A 12,141-nucleotide genomic window follows, 5' to 3' on the forward strand; every position below is an offset into this window, starting at 1 on the left:
CAAAAGCCTGAGCTCCTAGGACTATAATGAGCTGGCAATGCAGCCCAGAGCTTGCTGTTCACAGTTGATTTTATGGCAGAACAGCAGGGCTGGCTGCCACAGCGCTGGAGCCCAGAATTTGAGAGGGCCCACGGGTTTCCATGCTGCAGTGGTTCTTACCCCTGATACATTTCTCTAAGGCTTTCCCCAATGTAGCCAGCAACCTCCAGCTGCCATTTAAACTTTATAGGGATTCCCAGTTCTCAGCAGAGAGAAAGGAAAGCCCTGGAAACCCCCAGCTTTGAGACAGCTCTCTTAGCTTAGGAGCCCAGTGATGCAGAGACAAATCCTTGATGGCTGAGCAGGGTGGGCTGGATAGAGGAAGAAGCAGGGTGTTAGACTGGGACCCTGCTGCCCCAGGGATTTCTGTTGTCTGCTCTACATGTGCCAGCCCAGTGACCAAAGCAAGGTCACTAAAGATCATTAACCTCCAGAATCGCTGGCCAGGTTTCACATGTAGCGACACATCATCTCTTTGTTGAGATTTCCACCTCTTCTAAATAGACTGTATTATCCAAAGGTATTCTCTGCAGAACCAGACCTGAATGGTTTATTTTCTTTGCCATTAAGGTCTGGTTGAAAACTCCGAAGTTTTGCTTGAATTACCATCAAACCATAGGGGTTCCTTGGTGGCTCAGATGGTAAAGAACCCGCCTGCCAATGCAGCAGATATAAGAGACATGGGTTCGATCCCTGGGTCAGGAAGATCCCCGGAGGAGGAACTGGCAATCCACTCCAGTATTCTTCCCTGGGAAATTCCCTAAACAGAGAAGCCTGGTGGGCTACAGTGCATGGGGTCACAAAAAGTCAGACATGATTGAGGGACTAACACTTTTATTTTTCACCATCAACCCAAGCCTTATAAAGACATAGGGCCTGATGGTTTTCCACTTGTGAATTAGATACTAGTTATTTTTTCTGACTTTTAACAGTTTTTCAGTCTAACTTGTCATCCCAATGTTCTTCCCATTCCAGATAACAATGCAAATTCCACATGCAGCATGCACTTAGAGCTGCCCTTCCAGAAAGCCTGAGTACCTAATGGTTCGTGATACTATTGGCTTGTTGTTGTTGTTGTTTTCCAAGTAAATTCTTTTTTAAATTCCAGTAAATTGGTTAAGTTTATGTCTTAAAGGAAAAAAAAAAAAAGTCAATGTTTTCGATTGTTCTCTCTTCTCTCAGGGTATCCTCTCATGGGAATAGACTTTATCAGAGTTGGCAGAGGGTCCAACATTGCCTTCCTCTCATGTTCCAAGCTTTCCCCTCTTCATTTTGTCAGAGCCTTTCTGTAGTCATGGGCCTGACCTTGAAAACTTCATTCAGGAGCTATGACTAAGGCCCACGATAAGCAGGCTCTACCCTACTCTGTTCTGGAGGCATCCATGTCTATCATTCAATTCCAGATTCTTCCCTTCTTAAAAAAATGCAAAAAAAAATTAGCAGTGCATGCTAAGATGCTTCAGTCATGTCCGACACTTTGCAACTCCATGGATTTTAGCCCACCAGGCTTCTCTGTCTCTGGGATTCTCCAGGCAAGAATACTGGAGTACATTGTCATGCTTTTCTCCAGGGGATCTTCCCAACCCAGGAACTGAGCCTGGGTCTCCTTCATTGGCACTTGAGTTCTTTACCATTAGTGCTACTTGGGAAGCCCCAAATTAGCAGCAGTCATCTCTAATCAGTGGGACTTGGGAAGATCTGAATTTTCTACTCCTTTACTTTTTTTTTTTTCTGATTCTATCATATATCTCCCATGGAATAAAAGAACTATTATCTTTACTTGTGTGATAATTGTCCCTCCACATTTTGTTCTAATTTTACCAAACTCATAAATCACTAAGCAATAAATTTTTTAACTTTAATTGCTTTTAAATTTCAGATAAAAAGAATAATACATTTTTTACACTTTTAAGAGTTTATTAAATAAGGGACAAAAATGTGAGGAAGCAGAAGGAAGCTGTCTAGAACTACACCATCCAATATAATAGCCACCAACCACATGTGACTGTTGAGTACTTGGAAATGGGACCAGTTCAACCTGAGATGACTAGGAATGCACACCAGATTTTGAAGACATACTTTAATGTGAGAAAAGGAACGTAAAACATCTCATTAATACTTTTATATTGATTGCTTATTGAAATGTTAATATTGTAAACACTTATTTTAAATAAAATATATTACCATAATTAATTTCACTTGTTTCTTTTTATTTTTTAATTGTAGCTGCCAAAAAATGTTAAATTACACATGTGACTTGAATTGTATTTCTATTGATGGCACTGGTCTACAGGCTTCCTGAATCCTTTACATTCAAAATTCCCACAAAACAACACTTCTAAACAATTGTTGGTGCCTACTGGATATCCAAAGCAAACACCCTCTTCAAACAACAAAAGAGAATACTCTACACATGGACATCACCAGATGGTCAATATCGAAATCAGATTGATTATAATATAATCTTTGCAGCCAAAGATGGAGAAGCTCTATACAGTCAACAAAAACAAGACCAGGAGCTGACTGTGGCTCAGATCATGAACTCTTTATTGTCAAATTCAGACATAAATTGAAGAAAGTAGGGAAACCCAGTAGACCATTCAGGTATGACCTAAATCAAATCCCTTATGATTACACAGTGGAAGTAACAAATAGATTCAAGGGATTAGATCTGATAGACAGAGTGCCTGAAGAACTATGGATGGAGGTTCATGACATTGTACAGGAGGCAGTGATCAAGACCATCCCCAAGAAAAAGAAAATGCAAAAAGGCAAAATGGTTGTCTGACAAGGCCTTACAAATAGCTGAGAAAAGAGAAGAGAAAGGCAAAGAAGAAAAAGAAAGATATACCCATGTGAATGCAGAGTTCCGAAGAATAGAAAAGAGAAATAAGAAAGACTTCCTCAGTGATCAATGCAAAGAAATGGAGGAAAAAAATAGAATGGGAAAGACCAGAGATCTCTTCAAGAAAATTAGAGACACCAAGGGAACATTTCATGCAAAGATGGGCTCAATAAATGATAGAAATGGTATGGACCCAACAGAAGATATTAAGAAGAGGTGGCAAGAATACACAGAAGAACTATACAAAAAAGATCTTCATGACCCAGATAACCACAATGGTGTGATCATCACCTAGAGCCAGACATCCTGGAATGTGAAGTCAAGTGGACCTTAGGAAGCATCACAACAAACAAAGCTAGTGGATGTGATGGAATTCCAGCTGAGCTATTTCAAATCCTAAAAGACGATGCTGTGAAAGTGCTGCACTCAATATGCCAACAAATTTGGAAAACTCAGCAGTGGCCACAGGACTTGAAAAGGTCAGTTTTCATTTCAATCCCAAAGAAAGGCAATGCCAAAGAATGTTCAAACTACTGCACAATTGCTGTCATCTCACACACTAGCAAAGAAATTCTCAAAATTCTCCAAGCCAGGCTTCAACAGTATGTGAACCGTGAACTTTCAGAAGGTCAAGTTGGTTTTAGAAAAGGCAGAGGAACCAGAGATCAAATTGCCAACATCCGCTGGATCATGGAAAAAGCAAGAGAGTTCCAGAGAAACATCTATTTCTGCTTTATTGACTATGCCAAAGCCTTTGACTGTGTGGATCACAATCAACTGTGGAGAATTCTGAAGGAGATGGGAATACCAGACCACCTGACCTACCTCCTGAGAAATCTGTATGCAGGCCAAGAAGCAACAATTAGGACTGGACATGGAACTGGCTCCAAACTGGGAAAGGAGTATATCAAAGCTATATATTGTCACCCTGCTTATTTAACTTTTACACAGAGTACATCATGAGAAATGCCAGGCTGGAGGAAGCACATGCTGGAATCAAGATGGCTGGGAGAAATATCATTAACCTCAGACATGCAGATGACACCACCCTTATGGCAGAAAGTGAAGAAGAACTAAGCCTCTTGATGAAAGTAAAGAGGAGAGCGAAAATGTTGGCTTAAAACTCAACATTCAGAAAACTAAGATCACAGCATGCAGTCCCATCACTTCATGGCAAATAGATGGGGAAACAATGGAAACAGTGACAGACTTTATTTGGGGGGGCTCCAAAATCCTGCAGATGGTGACTGCAGCCATGAAATTAAAAGACGCTTACTCCTTGGAAGAAAAGTTATGACTAACTTGACAGCGTATTAAAAAGCAGAGACATTATTTTACCAACAAAGGTCCAACTAGTCAAAGCTATGGTTTTCCAGTAGTCATGTATGGATGTGAGAGTTGGACTATAAAGAAAGCTGAGCACTGAAGAATTGATGCTTTTGAACTGCGGTGCTGGAAAAGACTCTTGAGAGTCCCTAGGACTGCAAGGGGATCCAGCCAGTCCATCCTAAAGGAAATCAGTCCTGAATATTCATTGGAAGGACTGATGCTAAAGCTGAAGCTCCAATACTTTGGCCACCTGATGCAAAGAACTAACTCATTTGAAAGGACCCTGATCATGGGAAAGATTGAAGGTGGGAGTACAAGGAGACAACAGAGGATGAGATGGTTGGACAGCATCATGACGGGATGGACATGAGTTTGAGTAGGCTCCAGGAATTGGTGTTGAACAGGGAAGCCTGGCGTGCTGCAGTTCGTAGAGTCACAAAGAACAGGGAAGCCTGGCGTGCTGCAGTTCGTAGAGTCACAAAGAATCAGACATGACTGAGTGATTGACCTGCACTGAACTGGATGTCACTTTGCCAACAAAGCCTGTATAGTCAAAGCTATGGTTTTGCCGATAGTCACATATGGATGTGAGAGTTGGACCATAAAGAAGACTGAGAACCAAAGAACTGATGCTTTTGAATTGTAATGCTGGCGAAGACTCTTGAGAGTTGCTCAGACAGCAAGAAAATCAAACCAATCAATGCTAAAGGAAATCAACCCTGAATATTCATTTGAAGGACTGATGCTGAAGCTGAAGACCCAATACTTTGGCCACCTGATGGGAAAAGCCGACTCATTGGAAAAGACCCTCATGCTGGGAAGACTGAGGGCAGGAGGAGAAGCGGGTGACAGAAAATGAGAAGGTTTGATGACAACAGCTACTCAATGGACTTGAGTTTAAGCCAATTCCGGGAGGTAGTAAAGGACAGGGAAGCCTGGCATGCTGCAGTCCGTGAGGTTGCAAAAAGTTGGATACAACTTAGCAACTGAACAACAATGAACAACTTACTTCTCCTCGCAGCAGTGATTCCTCACCTATGAAGGAAGATGTACATAGTGGTTTCCAGGGTCCCCCCAGTGATAAGATTCTATAGCAGGAAGTTGTATGATTCCTCTTATCTAAGTCACACTCCCCTTCTCTGCAAAAGCAAAACAATAATGGCACTTACCTCACCAACAATGCTAAGCATGGTGCTGAAAACTTATTATTTCAGACAAGCATGCTAGTTTATCCAAAGACCAGTAACAGCCCCTTGGGGTGTATATTATGCTCATTTTAGGGTCTACTTTCACTCGGTAGTTATTACTTTAGGAAAGTGTGCTGAATTTATTTTTACTTCCTTGAATCAGGCCTCCTCTCAATTTCCTCTCTTCCTGGCTGATTCAGATCAGCTTCCAATGGCAACATGGCTGGTGGAATCACAGCTGAGGCAGGAATCTTTTCAGCTCTCCTCCATCTCCCATTACTTCTCTGCCCAATATCCGTCCAGATGTTTTCTCATCAGACCCAACATAAGTGAAACCAGAATCTTAAATCATCCTCTTGCTCATTTTGGAGACATTGAATCAGCCTCTTCCTCCCTCCAGCCAGCAGTCTTATCAATGTCTGAGATCATTTTTCACCTCATCAGAGACCCTGTAACTACATGGTCAAATTCATCAGCCACTAGCCATATGTGACTATTGAGCATTTTAAGTGTGGCTATTCCAAATTAAAATGTGCTGAATGTTTAAAATATTCCCAGATTTTGAAGGGTAACTGCAAAAATTTTAAAAAGGAATGTAAATTATCTCATTAAAGACTTTTATATATTGATTACACACTGAACTGAAAATATTTGCAATTTATTGGTTTAAGTTAAAATATATTATGAAAATATATATTAGGTTAAAATATATTATGAAAGTAAAATTCACCTGTTTATTTGACTTCTTTAATATGGCTACCAGAAAATTTTAAGTCATATGTATGATTTGCATTATGTTTCTATTGGATAGTTGGTGCTGCATTTACAATGATCAGCTTTTAATGCTTACTACTCTGGAGTAATAGCACAGAGCCTTCCTTGTAAACTACCAGACTGCAATCAGTAAATGGAACAAACGGACATCTTAGGTGTAAGAATAATGTGGTTTATTCTCTTCTTCCATTGTCAGAAGAGATAGACTTGTTTTCCCCTGCGCTTCGATGAAAACTTGATTTCCAGTCACTGTTAAGCATTAGAAAATCTCAGAATCATTTGAATCACAGAACACATTCAATTTGCACTTAAAATTCCAAACACACATACTATCTCCTAGCTTCATTCAAAGTTTGGAGGACTCACCCTTCCTTAGCTAGATCTGCTGTGAGGAAAATATAAGTCAGTCAGTGAAGGGGGCAGGGCTGTCACGTTCCTCTTTCTCTCTTAGTCACTCTTCCCCAACCTGCTACCAAGTTTCTGATTCCTCCAATGCCGGAGAGCAGGCAGCCATGGGAGTGGGGTCCTGCTGAGAGCAGGCAGTGGGATCCTGGGGCCCTGCAGGTGCTCCAAGCTGGCTCTGCCTCTCACAGGGTTTCCATGAGGTCTTTGGAAATCTGCCTCGTGGCCAGGAACCATTCACTTGAAATACCCTTGGTGTAGTTAATGTGTTCTCCTCCAACTTTTTGCTTATTCTTTCTGTGGCCTGGAGGAATCCAGCAATGCTTTGAAATTCTCTGTTGAGGCTTCTTTATACTCTTTATGTAAGAGCAATTTGTGTGTGTGTGCATAGTGTATGTATGAGCAGACCACTTGAAATGTCTTGAGGTGAGTAAGTGTGTAACCATCATCTGAATTAACAATCAGTTCACTTGTCTAATGGGTCTTCTGGGACAAGGCCTCATATGCCAACCCTCTCTATGGTGGGCTCCATCTGGTCCTGGGGAGTCTCATGCCCCCTTTGCCTCCACAATGTCTGAGATGTGCCCATGGCTGGAGCAGCACCTCCTTCACTCCTCCCACCAGAGCAGGAAGCAAGCTTCATGCTTTTTCACGTGTGAATCAGACCCTGGTCCACCCAGCTGCTGGGACAGATGTCAAGCTCACTTGGTGGACTCAAAAAGCCCTTCCACTTGCTTTAGGGAGAAAGAGGGCCATCTTTACCCCTTTGTCTTAAGGGGTGACACTGGGACTTATACCAAAAACTATTCCTCCTTCATCACCACTCCATGTGGGGGAACGGGCCTTCAAACTGGTTCTCAGCTACTTGCATTAAACATGTTCATCTCGGCCTGGTGCCTCACTTGGTGTCTTATATCATCTTAGGGATTCCATCAAAATGTGCATTGTAATGTCATGTTTTAGCATCAGAGATGCCCTTCTTACCAAGTTCCACTTGCTGTGAGAGATTCAAATGTCTTATCAACAACGTCAAAGCTGCCACTTGTAGTCACTCATAGTGTGAGACAATAGCCCAAGCAAGGTTGATGGAGGGTGGCTCTTTAGTTCATCCAAGCTCTGCATTTACTAATCTCTCAGAACCCTGATTCCTTGGCTGCAATGATATGCTTTGCTTTGCAGGGTGGGCGAAGAACAAGGCAAAATCATGGTAGATGCTTAATGAACAGGTATATAGTTCTTCACTATCCAGGCATGGCAACCCACTCCAGTATTCTTGCCTGGAGAATCCCATGGATAGAGGAACCTGGCGGGCTACAGTCCATGGAGTTGCAAACAGTCAGACACGACTAAAGCAACTTAGCACACATGGAACCTTCTTTAAGTCAAAATGACATAAAGTGAAGAAGCAATTACCTTGGGATCATCTTGCTAATAGATGCACAAATGATTGAGATAAGCACAGATGCTCACAGATACAGTTCAAAGCTATAGCAGCTTGAGGCTGAGATGCTGAATGTAGTTCCTAGAGAAAAAGCTCAGTGGCACTTCTCAATACTGGGGGTACTCACTGCCTCTGTAACTGTGTGGGTGTGTGCTCAGATGTGACTGACTCTTTTTGCGACCCCATGGACTCTTCTGTCCGGGATTTTCCCAGGAAAACTATTGGAGTGGGTTGCCATTTCCTCCTGCAAGGGATATTCCCAACCCAGGGATGAGACCTGCATCTCTTAGGTCTCCTGCTATGCAGGTAGATTCTTTACCGCTAGCACCACCTTGCCTCTATAACTACTCATTGCAAAACAAATGCTGAGCACTATTTTCATTTTTTGCTTTTTTTTTTTAATCCTCTTCTGACTTTTCTGATTCTGAAAACAGGTAGTAATGGAAATCCTTATGAAAGCAAAGTAGCATAAAGCAAACTTTCAATACACAGAGACACCTGTCAGCCATACAGCTGTCCATGCTTTTCTTGGCTCACAAGACAGTATGTTTTTTCATCTCTTCTTCCAAATCCCTTGTTGGGCTACTCATTTGTTACATAACTTTCCATAACTATCTCCTACTGGAAATCTCCTGGGCCTAAATAAGGGATGCGAAATACTCTAAAACAAGAAATAAGGAAGAATAGTCTAAAAACTCATATTCATTTCTCATAGAACAGAAAGCTGTAAAGACCTTGAGACAGCATCTCTCTGGACCACACCAGGATAATGATACATGTCAAGATCAATCTTCTTGACTTTCCAGGTCTTATATGAATGAACATCACTCCTCCTAAAACTCAGGTTATCTTTTTTGTCACCAAATGTACATTTTTCCAAGCAGATTCAGTTTAAACTCTACTGCCCTTGAAAGAATGGATATATGGGTATAGTTTATACAGTACTTTGAACTTACAAGAAGTTCAGAGGTTTTTTTATTTTTAACTACTGAATCCCAATTATTGTAGTTTGGTGTTTCTTTGCTTTTTAAACAAAATAAAAAGTCTCACAGTCAACTGCTTCTACCACTGACTTACAAGAATGCCACCATCCTCAACTTCTCTGGGCTGCTTCTCAGACAAGGCAATCTGCAGATGCAATAGGATAGCTGAGCAAACACTGAAAAGGGTTCGCATCTGATACAGGACAGATGACGTATTGTGAGGCTGCTCAGCCTACCCAAGAATCCCACACATGTTTTCTGAAGTTCATGCCTGGATAATCCCATTGTGATAGGAAAAATGGTGGTTGTGCTTGGTCTATTCCTACAGCTCAGTCCAAATGTTGACTGTGAAAAACTCTATGGAGGAGAACTCTGTCCTTAGTTATGGACACCGGTCAGAGAGCATGCAGTGTGTGTGGTTAGTTAAAAAGGGACCAGGACAAAAAGTACTAAAGGGTCACATGACCCATTCTCTCAGTTGGGAAAACAATTCAGTACCAGTCCCGCTGACAGTGGAGTATCTCGGGAGGGGACCATACCATGCTGTGGGGAGGAGTCACTGACCTGTGTGGGTCTTTTCAACCACGTTCACACACCTGGCTACTGGGTTTCATCAGATGCACCATCAGGAATATAAAAGGCCAGAAATATAATGGAAACCAAAGAGCTCCTGTGGTTAAGAAAGAGAATGATGTCTGAAAAGCAGGGCAGACTTGCTTCTTGCCTGGGCCAGTAGCTTACTGTGTTAGACAGGAAAGAAAAATATCTGTTACCATTTGTGAGACATGAAACAGAAATAGTAAAAGCTGTGTTCAGCACCAAAGAATCCATTGTTATAAAATACTACACAATACTCCTGTGTAGTAGGTTCTTGTAGTTTATAGAAGCTCCCCAGTGGAAACTGTAGTTTTGCCCTTTGTGTTTTTTTTTTTTTACCTTCAGATGCAGCTCCTAGACTCCTGCATGTCAGTCAGAGGGCGAGGAGAGGTCACTTTGCTGCATCTTTACCCTTTGAATTCAAATGGTTAGCATGTGCTTATCTCTGCACGCAGGAAAAAAAAATCTTTGGAAATTTCTTCTTCCCTCTCTGACTCTACTTGCCTAAACCAGTTTGTGTTCCATGAAGAGATATAGGCAATGAACTCTTTAATGAAACAGGAGATCCTTCCAAAACACACACACACACACACACACACACACACCAGCCTCGGCCTATATTCTCCAGAGTGATAAAGAATGTTTCCAAGCCCAGCCAGCACCTGAGTAAAAGTCACTTTTTAATTAAAACAGACCCAATTTCATGTTTCACATGATGATGTAACGGCAGATCCTTGTGAAAACTGTGCAACACACAAGAACACATGTGAAAGGGGGGTAAAAGGAAAGATTAAATGAAAATACATATTTGAGCTGGTTATGAGGAATAATAACATTTCCCAGAATCAGTCACTTGGGGAAGCAGTTGATTTGGCTGGGGATAAGCAGTGCCTCATAGGTGTGCCCTAAGAAGAAATGATCAGAACTTAATTTTAAATCTGAAGACTGTAATAAGAACTTGGTTATTTGAAGTCACTGCCAAAGAGAAGGGAGCCAGAATAAACCAACCCCCAGAGGATGAAGCATGGAAAGATGGTGTTGCCCTTGAGGTCAGAAGGAGGGCCAGAGACTAGTTCAATATGCTAAAGCTATTTTCTACTGGTCTTTTCAAATGCTCTAGCAGTGTGAAAAGTGAATTCACTCAGTTGTGTCTGACTCTTTGTGACCCCATGGATTGTAGCCTGCCAGGCTCTTCCGTCAGTGGGATTTTCCAGGCAAGAATACTGAAGTTGGTTGCCATGTCCTTCTCCAGCGGATCTTCCCCATCCAGGGATTGAACCTCTGTCTCCAGCATTGCAGGCAGATTCTTTACCAGCTGAGCCACCAGGAATGCTCTAGCAGTGGGAACCCTCTGATTATACAGCTCTCTAGCTGGCACTAGTGGTAAAGAACCTGCTTGCCAATGCAGGAGAGAAGAGAGAGGTGGGTTTGATCCCTGGATCAGCACGATCTTCTGGAGGAGGAAATGGCAAGCCACTGCCAGTATTCTTGCCTGGAGAATTCCACGGACAGAGAAGCCTGGCGGGCTACAATCCATAGGGTCATAGAGTCAGACATAACTGAAGCAATTTAGCATGCACTGCCACAAAGAACATAACAATAAGTTTCTGAGATCAGCATTAATGTATGGGGCAGAAAAGATGGCTCACCAAGTAGAGTCCATCCGCCTGCAATGCAAGCAATACAGGAGACTTGGGTCTGGGTCAGGGAGGTCCCCTGGAGGAGGAAAAGGCAACCCACTCCGATATTGTTGCTTGGAAAATCCCACATACAGAGGAGCCTGATAGGCTATCGTTCACAGAGTGGGACATGACTGAGCACACTAACACACAAAGAAAAGAACAAGGATTCATCCCATAGAGAAGTCTCTTCCAGTTAAGGGTTTTGGTGAAATGTTTGTAATCCATTGCTTTGTTTTCTCACTTATAGACTGATTTCACATTGCTGGACACTCACTGTGCTTTTTCAGACCAGTGTTATTTTTGCAGAACAACAGCGTGACAGTTCTCTTTTTATCTGGGCTGGAATCTAAAATTTGAAATAGCTGATATTCTCTTTTTTAAATAACTAAAACACAGATTTAGAACTTTACCTTGGTGTTCCACCAAGAGTGTGCTCGAATGGGAATATATGAACTGTGCAAAGGGTAGGAATTGAATGGTTGGGTGGGTGGGGTGGAATGACATGATTGGGTGAAAATAAACCATATCATGAGGCTGTGCAAGGGAGGATAGCTCAGGGCAGTGCTTGGAAATGGAGAATTTGCAGCTAATAGTCCCTTAGGTATAAACCTGAGATCAAGAGAAAGCTAATCAAACAGTGATTTTACTGCCTATGGCAGAATCAACAGAATTAAAGATGATCTTAATTTTACATGTTATTGTAAACTCTATAAATAAATTATGTCAAGTGTAAGCTTCTTAGAGATTAAAGTTGACTGTATTACTCTTTCTTTAAAGCATCATTATATTTCTCTGGAACACAAAAACAAACCCTATGGATCAAAAAAGTATGCAATTTCAAGGTCACTTGATATCATGTCAC

The sequence above is a fragment of the Ovis aries genome, chromosome 2, assembly GCF_016772045.2.
Source record: "Ovis aries strain OAR_USU_Benz2616 breed Rambouillet chromosome 2, ARS-UI_Ramb_v3.0, whole genome shotgun sequence".
NCBI lineage: Eukaryota > Metazoa > Chordata > Mammalia > Artiodactyla > Bovidae > Ovis > Ovis aries.